This window comes from Galeopterus variegatus, unplaced genomic scaffold, assembly GCF_000696425.1.
Source record: "Galeopterus variegatus unplaced genomic scaffold, G_variegatus-3.0.2 Scaffold3225, whole genome shotgun sequence".
In the NCBI taxonomy this organism is placed as follows: Eukaryota; Metazoa; Chordata; class Mammalia; order Dermoptera; family Cynocephalidae; genus Galeopterus; species Galeopterus variegatus.
This window is the reverse complement of record NW_007729336.1, coordinates 335,861-350,054: the sequence shown is the minus strand read 5'-3', so window position 1 is coordinate 350,054 and position 14,194 is coordinate 335,861. Positions and strand designations below refer to the sequence as shown.

Here is a 14,194-nt window from a genome sequence, read left to right as displayed (position 1 = left end):
TTTCTTGGTTTGGGGGGGGGGGGGGGTAGTGCCAGATGCAAAGAAAACTATCCCCTGGGGAATTTGCCAGCATACAAAGGATATATAAGACAGAACAAAAATGGACAAGTAGTTGCTGAAACGTTTTCCACACTAATGGAGTTTTCAACGTGCTTTAATGGAAAGGGGAGGCTTTTGAAGCATAGAACATTAGACCTGGAAGGGATCTTTGAGGTCATCTAGTCTAGCCCCTTAATTTATAGTTGAGGAGTCAAGTTACTTGTTCAAGGTCAAATGTCAAGTTGGTTGCAGAGCTGGATCTAGAAGGCATTTCTTCATTCCACATTGCATGGTATAAAGAACTTAGATTTTTTAATTAGTTGGACCTGACTTTAAATACTGGATTTGCCACTTATAATTTTGTGACCTTGAAAGAGTTTTTCATCTTCTCTGAGCCCTGGTTTCTTGAACTCCAGAAAAAGGAGTGAAATTATAAGGCACCACTTCCCAAACCAATGAGAACAACCAAGATGTGTAGAATGGACCTGTAAGATTTGGGATGAATCCCAACCTCACATAGAACGGGAAGACTCGCCTCGAAGAGACCACAAGACCACGAGCACTGCAATTAGCAAGAGGTTTATTATTTCCAACGCGTTGGGTTCTCACCGCCAAGCTGGGGTGAGACCCCGTCAGGCTTTTTAGCTGTCTTTTTATACATTTTTTAGGGCAGTTTTCTTGGCAGCCAGGAGACAAAGCAATAAACAATATTCATTGGTTAACTTGAGTGACCTAAAAGCCCATTGGTTGGCCCCCATCCGTCTCTAGGTGATTTCCCTTTTGACTTCTTTACTGGTAAACACTTGGCCATCTGCTGGTTTGACTTAGCTATGTAGAGACATAAAATCAGCTAAGTACTTCTGCACCTCATAGCTCTGTGGTTACAAGCCTGTGCCTGTGTTAGCAAGAAAACCACAGGCTGTCAGCTCTGAGCTCTTCCTGTGTAGGGCAGAAGTAGACCAATTCTCAGAGACCCCTCCTCAAGCAACCACACTTCTTGCCCCACTTACCCAGGTGTGATAAGACCCCTACCCAGAGGTTCCTTAGAGAACACGCTTATGTGGAAAGTTTTATGTTCTACCGCAACCTACATTTCTCAGCTCTTGCAAGCTAGCAGAACATCCTGTGTGTCTAGCTGGCCCGGGGGAAGGGGGGCCAAGGTGTGTCTTGCTGTAACAGCTTTTAAGATGGCTTCACTGTTGTTAAGTTAGAGCAAGCCCGTTTACAAAAGCAGATAGCGCAGGTTAGAAGTTTTCAGACCTACTTATTCAGTCCTCTCTCATGTTCAGCTGATTTTTTGCAATGAGCAGAATTCAAGGAGTCCAATAGCAAAGAGTAGTTGGATAAAACTTATGGCATTATGTGGGCATGGACTTTTACGTAGCTCTTAAAAGGTATACGATGTTCAGCAAAATAAAGATACACTGTAAAGATTGTGACAAAATCTTAAATGTTAGCAAGGAAAATGATTTCAGAATTACTCTTTGGGATTGTTCAGTCTGTTGGTAGATCATATAAAATACAGGTTGAGAGATAACTGTAGAACGACATAGGTTTTGCCATTAACTATTGAAACAGAAAGTAGTGATGAAATCTGGCTGCTAAAATAAGAAGTCTGATTTTTAAAAGTGAAGTCCATTTCCTCCCATTATATCATCAAAGTGCATTCTTTATAGAAAATATGGCAAAGACGAGTAGAAGAAAACTCAAACACCCTTCCACCACCCAAAGACAAACATTAACATGTTGCTGTATTTTTTTCAGTATTTCATTGTTGGTATGGTTTCATATCTTGCTTTTCCCCACTTAATATTTCCCCATGTTATTGAAAACTCTTGGAGATTATTAAAAAGTAGGTTTTGTGTAGGAGTATAAAAGTAATATATAGTTATTTTCAAAAATGTGTAAATATCGGGGAAAAAAGATGAAAAAACTATTAGTTTCACTAGTCAGAGACATTCTTGCTAACATTTTTGTTACATTTTCTTTGCGTTTGGGACTATTTTAGTGGCTGTTGATTAGATTTACAGTGAAATCCTGTAAGAAGCTCATTTAGCTTACATGAACGTAAATGAAAGTCCTTCAACATGTAAGGGTCTGGAGACAGAGAGAGGGGGGTCGCAGGAGAGAGAGCAGGCTGTGCCCTTGGGCAGTTTCAGTTATGTGGCCATCCGTTCCACTCTGTGGACGTACATTCTGAGCTACATTTGAGATGGGAGAGCCCTAATTCCTGAAGCATCCATTGTATGTGATTTTGTGCATTTAGGATAGTGCTGGTTATGTATCATTGTTGGGAGACTTGAGAAAACAGTCACTCAGTTATTTTTTGTGTTCCATGGTTGAGATGAGAAATGCTGTTCGAAAAAATCTTGCATCTGTTCTTTCTCAGTACCTCCCATAGCAATGCCACCTGAGTGTGATTCTGGTAATTAAGGTAGGAGATTTTTGGTATGGCATGGCCGCTAGATGCAAGTCATCCATTCTGTGTGGTCCTATTCCAACACCAGATGAAAATATTCCAGAGAGATTTTCAGGTTTAATTTTGATTATACTCCATTTAACCTAACTGCTTGACTTTAGAACGTGATCTCTATGTAAAAGTTTAAACCAATGAAATTAAACTTCAGAAATATTAAATGCAATGGATAGAGTAGGAAAAGGGGAAAGTTTAAAAAAATACAGTTAGCAGGTTCAGTATGGGCAAGATAGGGCTTAGCAGTAGCATCTGTTTAAAAACAAAGAATGACCTGGGGGTTTTGGTCAACTGTAAGTTAAAGGAATAAATGTTAAGTAGAATGTTGGCAGTGATTCCCCATGTGAGTGGGGGTAGAGAAGGGCAAGGTGGTACAAGAAAGGGGCTCTCTTGGGGCTCCTAATGTGCTGAATATACCTGTGCTCATTGAGAAATAGTTCTAGGGGTCATGGGTTGGAGAAAGCTCAGAAAAGGTTCAGAAATTGTGTTATCAGGCACCATCTAGAGAAGGCATGTTTCTAGGATGTTAGGAAAAGAATAAGATCCTGAAAGAAACACCTTATATGAGGTAAAGAAAATGATGGAGCATTGGACTGAAGAAGACATTTTTTATTTTTGAGAATGTGGGAAGAGAGACTGTGGGAAGGAGAGAAGCACTCACCTTTCAGAGCTTCTAAAAGGAAGAAAAAGGCATTTAAATGAAAAACATGATTCACTTTAAATTGAGTTCAAAGATGCATGTCTTTTAGATGTGTCAATTCATAATAATGCAAATGGGACCTATACTTAATTTTATTCTCTAAGAAAGACATTTTAAAGATAAAGCCCAGCCTATAAGAAAGGTCTGGAAGGATAAGACATTTTATGGAAGGTAAAAGACCTAACTTTATGAGAAAAATATATGAGGCACTTTTAGACAGAGCCTAGCAGGTTAGTGGAAGAGTTAGATTCCAAACTCCGTGTATTTTCATTACCTTTTCTTAATTAAGAAAAAACGGAGATGTATTTCCTTTTAGTGTTTTTTCTAACTCCAGTTTACAGCAAATTTGTTATAATTGAACCTTATCTCTTGCATGAAATTGCTTTATAAGGCATAATGTTCTGTTTGTAATTTTTCAGTAATATGTTCATGACTATGAAATGGGAAGTCAGACACAAATGTCAGGTGGCTAATACGTATTCTTTTGTAATACAAACACGTTGTTTGTGACTTTACAAAGGGGAAATGTGGGTTTCCTATTTTAATCTAAACACTTTCAGGTAGTAACAGTATCTGTGGCATTTTTCTCAACAAAGGATATCCTCTCCATTTCCCATCACAATTTATTGGGTCACAACAATAGCAGACATTACAGAAAGCATTAATTTAATGTGTGACAATCAGGAAGCAATTTTCTGAGCATCCTGTCACATTTTCAAATGGTAATTTTAGTTCCGATTGGGTAAAAATTCATGTAATTTCCATATGGAAATATTTGATGCACGTATGACATGTTGTTTTGTGTTAATCTATCAGATGGTACTTGTTTTTGCTTAAACAGTTAAACATCTGGCATGCCCATTTTCTTGAAAATAAACAATGACTTCCTATTCAGATGTTAGTTTGAATCAAATATTTCCCAAAGGCTTTGTGTCCTAGCTCTGGCTCTTCCCTCCATCTTGGTGCTTGCCAAGTCGATCTCTTCATCATACTTGCTTTAGAATATAGTGTTCACACCAGTGATTGGTTTCAGTTTCTGAGTATTCCTAATTGCTTGAATCATTTGGCAGTTTCTTTGCTTTATATGCCCATTACCTATTCTTGTTTTTGTTTTGTTTTTTCCTTAAAAATAGAAGGGAAGTTATACCAATAGGCAAGAAATTTGGGGCCATATTCTTTAAAATGCCCAGCTTAATACTGGCCAGCTGCCAAATATATATATATATATGTATGTATGTATGTATGTATGTGTGTGTGTGTGTGTGTATGTACGTATATGCCCAGTGTATACAGAAAAGAGTAGGAAAGTTCTAAGACTTGTGCTGTCTTTACTCAGATGCAGTGTTCTCATATCCCAGGAAAGTTTGTCTTCTGATGCCCATTTACTAGAATGTAAGCTCCATGAGGAGGAACTTTGTATGTTTTACTTTTTGCTATGTCCCTGGTGCTCAGGACAGTGTCTTGTACTTTGTAGGCTCTCATTAAATCCATGCTGGTTTGAAGAAATGAGTATTATTGGACACTTTATTTTTTAAAATTTATTGTGAAAAAATTTCAAATATACATAAAAGTAGAGAGAGAGATAATGAATCCTTCATCTACCCATCTGTTTGCTTCCATGTTATCAGCTTTTTCCTCATGCATTTTTTTTGGGGGGAAAGGTGGGTTTGGCTTATATTTCTAGCATTTTAAATTGCTGTAGAAGGTAGTTGTTGGAAATTGTTAAATGTGAACGAATACTTGATCTTTATTTACATGGGCACAAATCTTCAATTAGGCTATAAATCTACCTTGTTGAGGAGCAGAGCATCATTGTCGGAAAACAAATAATATATAAATGCCAGTAGTGAGACATTGAAAGAAAGATTAGATCTGCCTGTCCATGTTTCTTGCATATTTGCACATGGTAATAGCATCCATTTATTCAGTTGACTTTATTTTTTAGAGCAGTTTTGGATTCACAGCAAAATTGAGTGGAAAGTACATAGAGTTCCCACATTCCTCCCCGCCTCACCCGCACCATCAACATTCTGCTACAGAGTGGTACGTTTGTTAGAATCGATGAACCTGCATTGACACATCATTATCACCCAAAGTCCGTAGTTTACATTAGGGTTTACTCTTGGTGTTGTACATTCCGTGGGTTTTGACAAATGTATAATGACATGTATTTACCATTATAACATCAAACAGAATAGTTTCACAGCTCTAAATATCTCCTGTGCCCCACCTATTCATCCTTCTCTCCCTCTACCACCCAAACCCCTGACAAATCACTGACCTTTTTACTGTCTCCATAGTTTTTGCTTTTTTCCAAATTGTCATATAGTTGAAATCATACAGTATATAGGCTTTTCAGATTGGTTTCTTTCACTTAGTAATATGCTTTTAAGATTCATCCATGTCTTTTTGTAGCTTGATAACTCAAAAAGCTTATTTTTCTTTTTATTGCTGAGTAATATTCTGTTGTATGGATGTACCATAGTTTATTTATCCATTCATCTATTGAAGGGCGTCTTGGTTGCTTCCAGTTTCGACAGTTAGGAATAAAGCTGCTGTAAACATTTGTGTGCAGGTTTTTGTGTGCACGTAAATTTTCACTTTGTTTGGGTAAATGTCATGGAGCCTGATTGGTGGATTGTATGGTGACAATATGTTTAGTTTTGTGAGAAACTGCCAAATGGTCTTCCACATCATGTGTACCATTTTGCGTTCCCACCAGCAAGGAGTGAGAGTTCCTGTTGCTCTATGTCTTTGCCAGCATTTGGTGTTGTCAGTGTTTTGCATTTTAGCTGTTTTTAATAGGTGTATAGTTATACGGTATTTCACTGTTGTTTTACTTTGCAAGTATTATTTATTTTTATATTGGTCAGTCAAGAAAATGACACCCTATGTTTTTTGTCTTTGTGGACTTAACTAGTCTATGTTAATTAGTTGTTAGTTTCAGTATTTTGAGGGGCTAGGTCATTCATTATTCAAACACTTTCAAGTGCCTGCACTAAGGCCTGAGATACCAAAACCATTTTAAGACGTGGACCTTGCTGCCTAGGTATGAGCTTAGAGTCTAGTAAAGGAACACACAGTACAGGTGATAAGGACTTGTATATGCAGGATCTTACAGGAGCACATAAAAAAAAGTCACATTACCATAAGTAGGAGGGTGAGATGGGGTAATGATATTTGAATTGAATTTTGAAGGACACAAAGGAATTAGCCAATGAAGGTGGGAAGAAGGGTGGCATAGGGAGATCGTTCTATGCACAGGGAATTGAAACAAGACACCCCCGAGCCTTAATCAGTTCATTTTGTTTGGGAGGAGCTTGGGTTTTGCCAGGGCTGGTAAGGGCAGAAGATAAGACTGGAGAGGTATCAGGGCCTAAATCTAAACCTTTTGTGCCATGTTAAAATTTTTGCTTTTGATTTTAAGTAGGGTGGCATAACTTTGAAGTGTTTCTTTCAGGAGAGTGAGATCAAATATGCGAGTCAGGTTATTTTGCCTGAAGGGCTGGGGGTGGCTTTGGAAGCAGGGGATAGGACACATTGTAATTGATTAGGAAAAATAATGATGGCTCCATCTAAGGCAGTGGGCATGGTGATGGGGGAGGTGGATATAAGAGGTACATCCATAGAGGCGGTGATTCACTGGGAGTGGCAAATGAGAGGGAGGGAGGGGAACTAATAAATGGTGGCACTGTTCACAGAGATAAGGTGGAGCAGATGCCAAGTTCAGTTCTGGAAATGTTGAATTGTCTTGAAATTCTCTTATCCATCAGTTAAGCTGCTTCCTGAGAGGGAGTTTTGATATTTTGTTTTTCTAGTTCATCTCCATGGAAAGGATCAAAGGTTGTGAGTTAGGTTCTTGAATTTTCTGGAGGGGAAAAAAACCATATTTTTACCTAAGCCCTGAAGGCCTCTTCTAAATGGCACAAGCAATGATGGGTACTCACCGATGGCCTCAGTCCTGAATTACAGGCTGGGTCTCAGCTCCTTTACAAGGAGAATTAGAAATAATTCATGTTTCAGTTTGATAGTGTAGGCGACTTGTTAACCAGTTGGCATCTGTATCTCTACCTGTGCCTGCTGTATCCTTTTGGAGGTGTTATTTCTTTTGCTTTAGAAAAAATGCTCCAGTCTTAAAAAAAACCAAACATTGTAAAAATACCCAACCTAGAAAAGTCCTTCATAACCTCCCCTCCCATTACCATTATTGTTGCAAATTTATTTCAACATTTCCATGTTTATAAATAACACTGCTATTATGTTTCATGTGTAGTTCCTTAACTTAATTTCAGAACCCATTTATTTCAGATAGATTTCTTTTTGTTTTTTTGTTTGTTTTTGGGTTTTGGCAGCTAGCCAATGCGTGTAAACAAACCCTTGACCTTGGTGTTATAAGGCCATCCTGTAACCAACTGAGTTAACCTACCAGCCCCCCATTACCATTATTAACAAACTGGTGCACATTCTTTGGAGAGTCAAGTCACACACAGTGTACACAAACATCAGCACATGTATTTTAGTAGAATCGAGATCTTATTATGATACTATTCTGAAAGGGTTTTTTGTCATTTAATATATCATTCTGGTTAGAACATATAAACCTGTAAATCAAACTCATTATTTCTAATAGTTGTACAGTGTTTCATTGTATAAATATATCATAATTTATTTACACAGTTTTCCTATTATAGATATTTACCACCCATATTTTTACATTCTCTAAAATCAGCACTGTTCAGTTCTCTAAACTAAAACATATCACCAGTATTTCTGTGATGATGGAAACATTCTAGGTCTGTTGTCCTGTAAGGTAGCCACTAGCCTTGTGTGGCCATGGAGCACTTGAAATGTGGTTAGTGTACCTAAAGGACTGAATTTAAGTTTTTATTTCATTTTAATTAATTTAAATTTAAATAGCCATATGTGGCTACCATATTGGACAGAGCAGTTCTGAACTATTCCAGAGTCAGGTTTGGTTATTAAAGCTACTTACTTGGACCACATTACTTTGGCCTTCATTAATTACAGTTTAACAGTATTTCTTTGATGTTGAGCAGTCATATGAAGTTTCTTTATAAACCTCTCAAAGATATATTGTTCATTGTTGGAGTCCCTTAAAGATCCTTGATTTGCTGCTTGAGTTTAGTTCCAAAAGTGCCTCCTTCCAAACATAATGGTATCTTTCTACCTTACTGTGCATCTCCATTTGCCTTGATTGCTAAGTTGGATTTCTGGTCCAACGATAGCAGTTGGTCTTTTCCTCTCATTACCAGCCCCACCAAACTATGTCAGTTTCCTTTCATTCTGAGTTTAAAGATTTCATTGTATGGTTTTTCTTTTAAAGCTCTTCAAATTCTTTTTGAAGATAGTGATTTTACATGAAGTCTTTGGGATCTATCCTAAGATTTCACAAAAAGATTAATAGTGTGCACACTACTTCCCTCCCCCAGTCCTGTACACACACATATATATTTTAATAAGATCCTTCGTATTGTCACATGTCTGGGAATTCTGTTTATCACCTCAGAGAAATATGCATATTTAAGACTCTGAAATAGACATTCTACCTAGGGTTTTAAAAAGGTACTTAAGCACTTTTATGGTTGGCCGCATTTTGTTTGATTGAGTCCAAACTGGGCTATTTTACTCTCTCCTTTTGCTGTGCCAGTATCATGCTCTTCTTTGGCTTTATTTGGGGAACATATGGGAAATCTTATTTTGCTCGAATTTAGAATGTGTTCTTCAGGATTTCCTAGTTCCATGCATGACCCCCTGGAGATAATCAGTAACTGTTAAATGGTGGCAAAATATTTTTTAATACTCCTAGAATAGCACTGTTAAAGTATAGACCTTGAGAAAAAGTATACATATAATTTTTTAAAGTTTTACTCTTCCTTTATTTCTGCCAAGTTTCCCTTCCTGGGTATTTTTAAATATTATAGTGTCCTTAGTTTTTATATAGACTTCATAATGAAGAACTAGAAGGCAATAAGAATATTCTGAAAAGTTATTAATAAATACCTTTGCCTGCAAGGAAGTAGGGTAGTACCAGGAAACTACTGATGTGCTGTCCAAGGATAATGCACTAAACCATCTGTGTAATTCTTGGCAGAAATAAAATGACAAAACAAGATCTTGAAGAGTGCTCATTACCAGGTGTGTGATCAAAAAGATGAATTCATTCTCATATGATAAAATGGACCAAGTGCCTTTACCTTTAGTACCCATGGGGTATGTGTGTGTGCACATGAGTGCAAGGTTTAGCATTTTAGTGTAGTTAGGAGATTGGGAGAGGAAAAGGCTGGAAGTAGTGTACTTTAACTTTGCTGGAGTCATTGTTATTTCAAACTCTAGGAAACTGCACTGGAATTTCAAATGTAATATGGGAAACATCATATGGTGGTTTGTAGCCTAGGTGCAAGGCCAGGCTCTTCAAGAAAGAATGAATGGGAAATCTTAAAAGAAACAACTAATGGTAGGCTTTGAAGATTGGGACCATGTTAAGATTTTTTTTTTCCCTTGAGAATTGAAGGAAGATGGAAACTGAAGATTTTATGTTATTTAGTATATCATTTGTAATTTTTCATGAAAAAAAATAGGTAAGCAGAGAAAAGCACTTTTTCTCAAGTAAAACTTTTCATTATACCTCAATTTATAATAACTTAGACTATAAATCAGTTTTGAATACTTAAGAGAGAACTTGAAGAGATTTGTTTTATGAAGGAATTTCATTGTTTTGAATAAAATTATTGCTCACTTAAATTGCATTGGTAATTCTATTTCCTATTCCTAATTTTAGCGGGAATAAGCTTACATGTTCCGAATACTGCTAAGTTCAAAGTTCATAAATCTTCAGTAGATATGTGAGTTTAGTTTTCAGTATATTGTTATTTGGTGTCCCAGAAGCTTCCTTGACAGCTCCTCAAATAAATGTTAAAACTTTAAAAAGGGAAAAGGAGTGGATTGATTTTGTACATATGTCTTTCCATTGGGGGGAAATAAGGAAACAAGATAGTATATCTATAGGCTATCTGTAGGCATAGTCTTTTCAGATAAATTTGTTAAGAGGTAATTTCCTATCATCTACTTTTGAAAAGAACCAAGGTGTGCTCTATCCCTAATCCTACTTGTCTTTCCAGTTTGTGTGTGTGTGTGTGTGTGTGTGTGCGCGCGCGCACGTGTGTGTGCACAAACACATGGAGGAGTAATAAGTGCTTTTTGCATCTTTCTGGCCTTTCCTTCTATAGCCCAGGGTAGCTTCATCAGGAATTTAAGCCTAATTGGCTCCTGGGAGATAGTCCCCAGACAAACCCTTATTGCTCCTCTTCCTGGAACCTCATTTTATACCAAAAATTCAAAAAAAGGAAGAAAAATTACAAATGTAAAGATACATGAAAACAAAATGCTGTGAACACATGACTTTACAAATATTGATAATGCAAAACCAGACACTTAATGTAGAAACAGTTTTAAGTGTTCTTTTGGCCCAGCATTGCCTGTGTGATTCTTGCCAGAAATGTTTAACTGGATCTAATTATGAGGAAAACTCAGCAGAGGAAGATTATGGGGACCTCTACAAATGAGCTGGCTTGAACTCTTAGAAAAGTATCCACATCCTGAAAGGCAGTAAAGGTGAAGGAGACTCTTCTAGATTAAAGGAAAATAAAGAGACGTATTAACCTAATGCAGTGTGATCCTCAATTAGATTTTTAAAAATAACAGCTTTATTAAGATAAAACTCACATACCACAAAATTTACCCCTTTAAAGTGTATAATCCAGTGGTTTTTAGTATATTCAGTGTTGTGCAATGATTACTCTGTCTAATTCGATGACATTTCATCACACCAAAAAGATGGCCCGTACCCGTCACTGCCCATGCTCTCCCCCTACCCCCATCCCCTGGCAACCACTCATCTGTTTTCATTCGCTGTAGATTTGCCTTTTCTGGACATTTCATGTAAATGGAGTCATACACTATGTAGTCTGTTTTTCACTTAGCATGATGTTTTCAGGGTTCATGCGTGTTGTGTTATGGATTGGTACTTCGTTCCTTTCCGTTGCTGAGTGGTATTCCATCGCACGGACACCTCACGTCCTGTCATCCAGTCATCAGTTTGCAAATGTCTTTATCTAGGAAGTCCAGCGTTTGGACTTACTGCAAGAACCTGTCTCTTAAAGACAGGTTCTGTTGACTGCTGTTTTCCCTGTGTATGGGCTGTATGTTTCCTGTTCTTTTCGTGTCAACACGTGCAATCTGTGCTTTTTTGTGGATAACTGGAAGCTTTAAATAATATAATTTAGAAATTATGGAACTCAGACAACCGCCCACCCCCACCCCATTTGTTGTTATTGTTTGTTTGCTTAGTGACTCTCTTGGTCTAATTCTATAAAATCTGATTTCTTTATGTTTGGCCACTGAAATCTCTGCTTGGTTTACTTAGTTGTCAGCTAATGATGGAACAGAGATTTCCATAAATGCTAGGAACCAATAAGTCTCCCAGACTTTGTCACAGTAATCCTTGTAAATCCAAGTCAGATCATGCCAACTCCTCTGCTCAGGGCTGTCCGATGGCTTCCACCTCACTCAGAGTAGAAGGTGAAGCTCTGCCATGGCCTGCGTGACCCTGCATGACCCAGCCCCCACTCTCCCTCGCTCCCTCAGTTCAAGCTATACTAGACGGGTCTTTCTGTTGCTCCCCAGACGTGCTGAGCAGTTCTGACTTCAAGGCTTTGCACTTGCCAGATATTCTCATGGGTCACTCCCTTCTCTTCGTCAGGTCTCTGTCCACTTGTCACCTCAGCGAAGGCTTCCCTGTCCATCCCTCATCCCTTTCCCTTTGATTCTCCTTCTGTGCTTTATTTTCCCACAGCACTTACCTTTTTGTGTCATGCTCTGCACTGTCTTCCCCTTGTTTGTTTGTTTTTCCCCCTTTCTGGAATGAAAGCTCTCTGAGGGTAAGGATTGTGTTGGTTTTGTTCTCTGAGTATCTAAAATGAAGGGGAAATGCCAACAGTAACTCTCTGTTGAATAAATGAATGGTGACCTTTGGCAATCTATGAGGGTACTTCAGAAAGTCCATGGAAATCACATGGGAGAGCGTGTGCTAATAACACTGAGGTCAAGAGTTCGGATCCCTGTTCAGGCCAGCTCTTCCCCCCTCCAAAAAAAAAAAATAAAATTCATGGGAAGATAGAATTGAAAGATAGTACCACTATTTCTTTGGCAATCTATTCTTGTTTAAGAATAAGGCATTAAAATGCTGATGGGAAGCTCTTTGTACATGGTGGTCTTGTCCACTGGCAGTTGTCATGCTGACCCTTCAGCTAATGACATTTCTCACATATCAGTATCTCAAAGTCTATCCTCTGGGACCTTTAATTTTCTCCAAAGAAGAATCCCTCAGTTTTTTTCTGAGGTGCTGGGGATGTAGGCAGGCTGGCACAGCAACATATGCTTGGTTTCTGGGATTCTGGGAGCTGGAAAAGGAGCTGAGGGCCCCACACTGGATATGTAGACTGCCATTTAATTGTCTTACTTTTGCCCCACTGTGTGGAGTAGCGTTGGTTCCCCTTCTCCAGAGAATTGTCCTCTGATCTCCTTAGTGGTGGTGGGAATTTAAGTGTTTGTCAACTCCATCGTCCCTTCCCTTCACTCAGGCCTGTGCTTCATCCTGTCTTCCCAGATACTTGGAGCTATGAAGTGCTGGCCCCAAGGATCCTAAGGGAGGAATATATTTATTCTTCTTTCTTTTTGTTCTCTGCCTCTGTAAGCACTCACTTTACCAGGTTAAATCTCTCAAACCACTATATTCTCTTCTGTTCTTTTTGTCCTTTTTTTTTAATTTTTTTTTTTTTGGCAGCTGTCCAGTATGGGGATCCAAACCCATGATGACTTTGGTGTTATAAGGTTGTGCACTAATCAGCTGAGCTAACCCACCAGCCTCTTTTTGCCCTTGAAGATTTATAGCTTTTTATATTCATTTACTGTCATTTTTTTTTTTTTTTCTTTTTGTCTTTTTTCGTGACTGGCAACGGATCGCAACCCTCAGTGTCACGCCCGTACCGGACCGGGACCGGCAAACGGGATCGCAACCCTCGGTGTTGCGCCCGCACCTCGCTCAGCCAGTGAGCAGCTGGTCTGTATGTGGGATCCGAACCCTCGGCGGGAGCACTGCCGCGCTCCCGAGCGGCGCACTGTAGCAGTGCGCCACCGGGCCGGCCCACATTTACTGTCATTTTAACAAGACTTGAGGGCTGGCTGGTTAGCTTAGTTGGTTAGAGCAAGGTGCTGAAAATACCAAGGTCCAGGGTTTGATCCCTGTACCAGCCAGCTGCCAAAAAAAAAAAAGAATTAACAAGACTTGGAGAGGAGGAGGTGACATTATTAATTGAAAACTCTCTGGTTCTTAAAATCAGTTTTAATTTTGTATTTAAATGTTTGCTTGGGGTGTCCTATCTCCTCTTGCCCTTGCATATAGACGGGCATGCTGTCTTATGCTTATTTGTCAACACAGAGCCTCGTGTAGATTAACTGTTGCTTGATCAGCTGATGTAAGCAATCTTACATTTTTTTCACATGATCTTATTTTTCTTATTTCATTTCAGTGCCTATACTACTTTTTCAGAAGCTAAGTCAAAATTGAATTATGGCAGATAATAATTTTTCTCTTTCTTAAAAATAACTCTTTAAAAATGTTGAAGTTAAATTGCATCTTTGCTAATCTGATTTTTTAGGAACAAAGCACTACAAGTAGCGTACCTTTAAATGACTCATAAATTGCTCACACAAGTGCATGTAAACTTAGATGCGCAGTTAGGCAGCTCATAATGTTTCAAAAGCAATTACATGCTTAAAGATATGGCCACTCCCTTTGTCTCACCAGTTGTTTCTTTTAGTCTTATGATCGCTTATTATTAAGACTCAGCTGTCAGAATTTGAAAGTATATGCTGGTGCTAGCGGGGCCTTTCAACCAATAATG

At 38.5% G+C, this 14,194-nt stretch overlaps 1 protein-coding gene across 3 annotated transcripts in view; it reads left to right on the top strand.

Moving 5' to 3' along the window:
* NOL10 (nucleolar protein 10) overlaps nucleotides 1-14,194 on the top strand; it is a 137,600-nt gene that overhangs the window by 59,725 nt on the left and 63,681 nt on the right. The window lies entirely within an intron of this gene.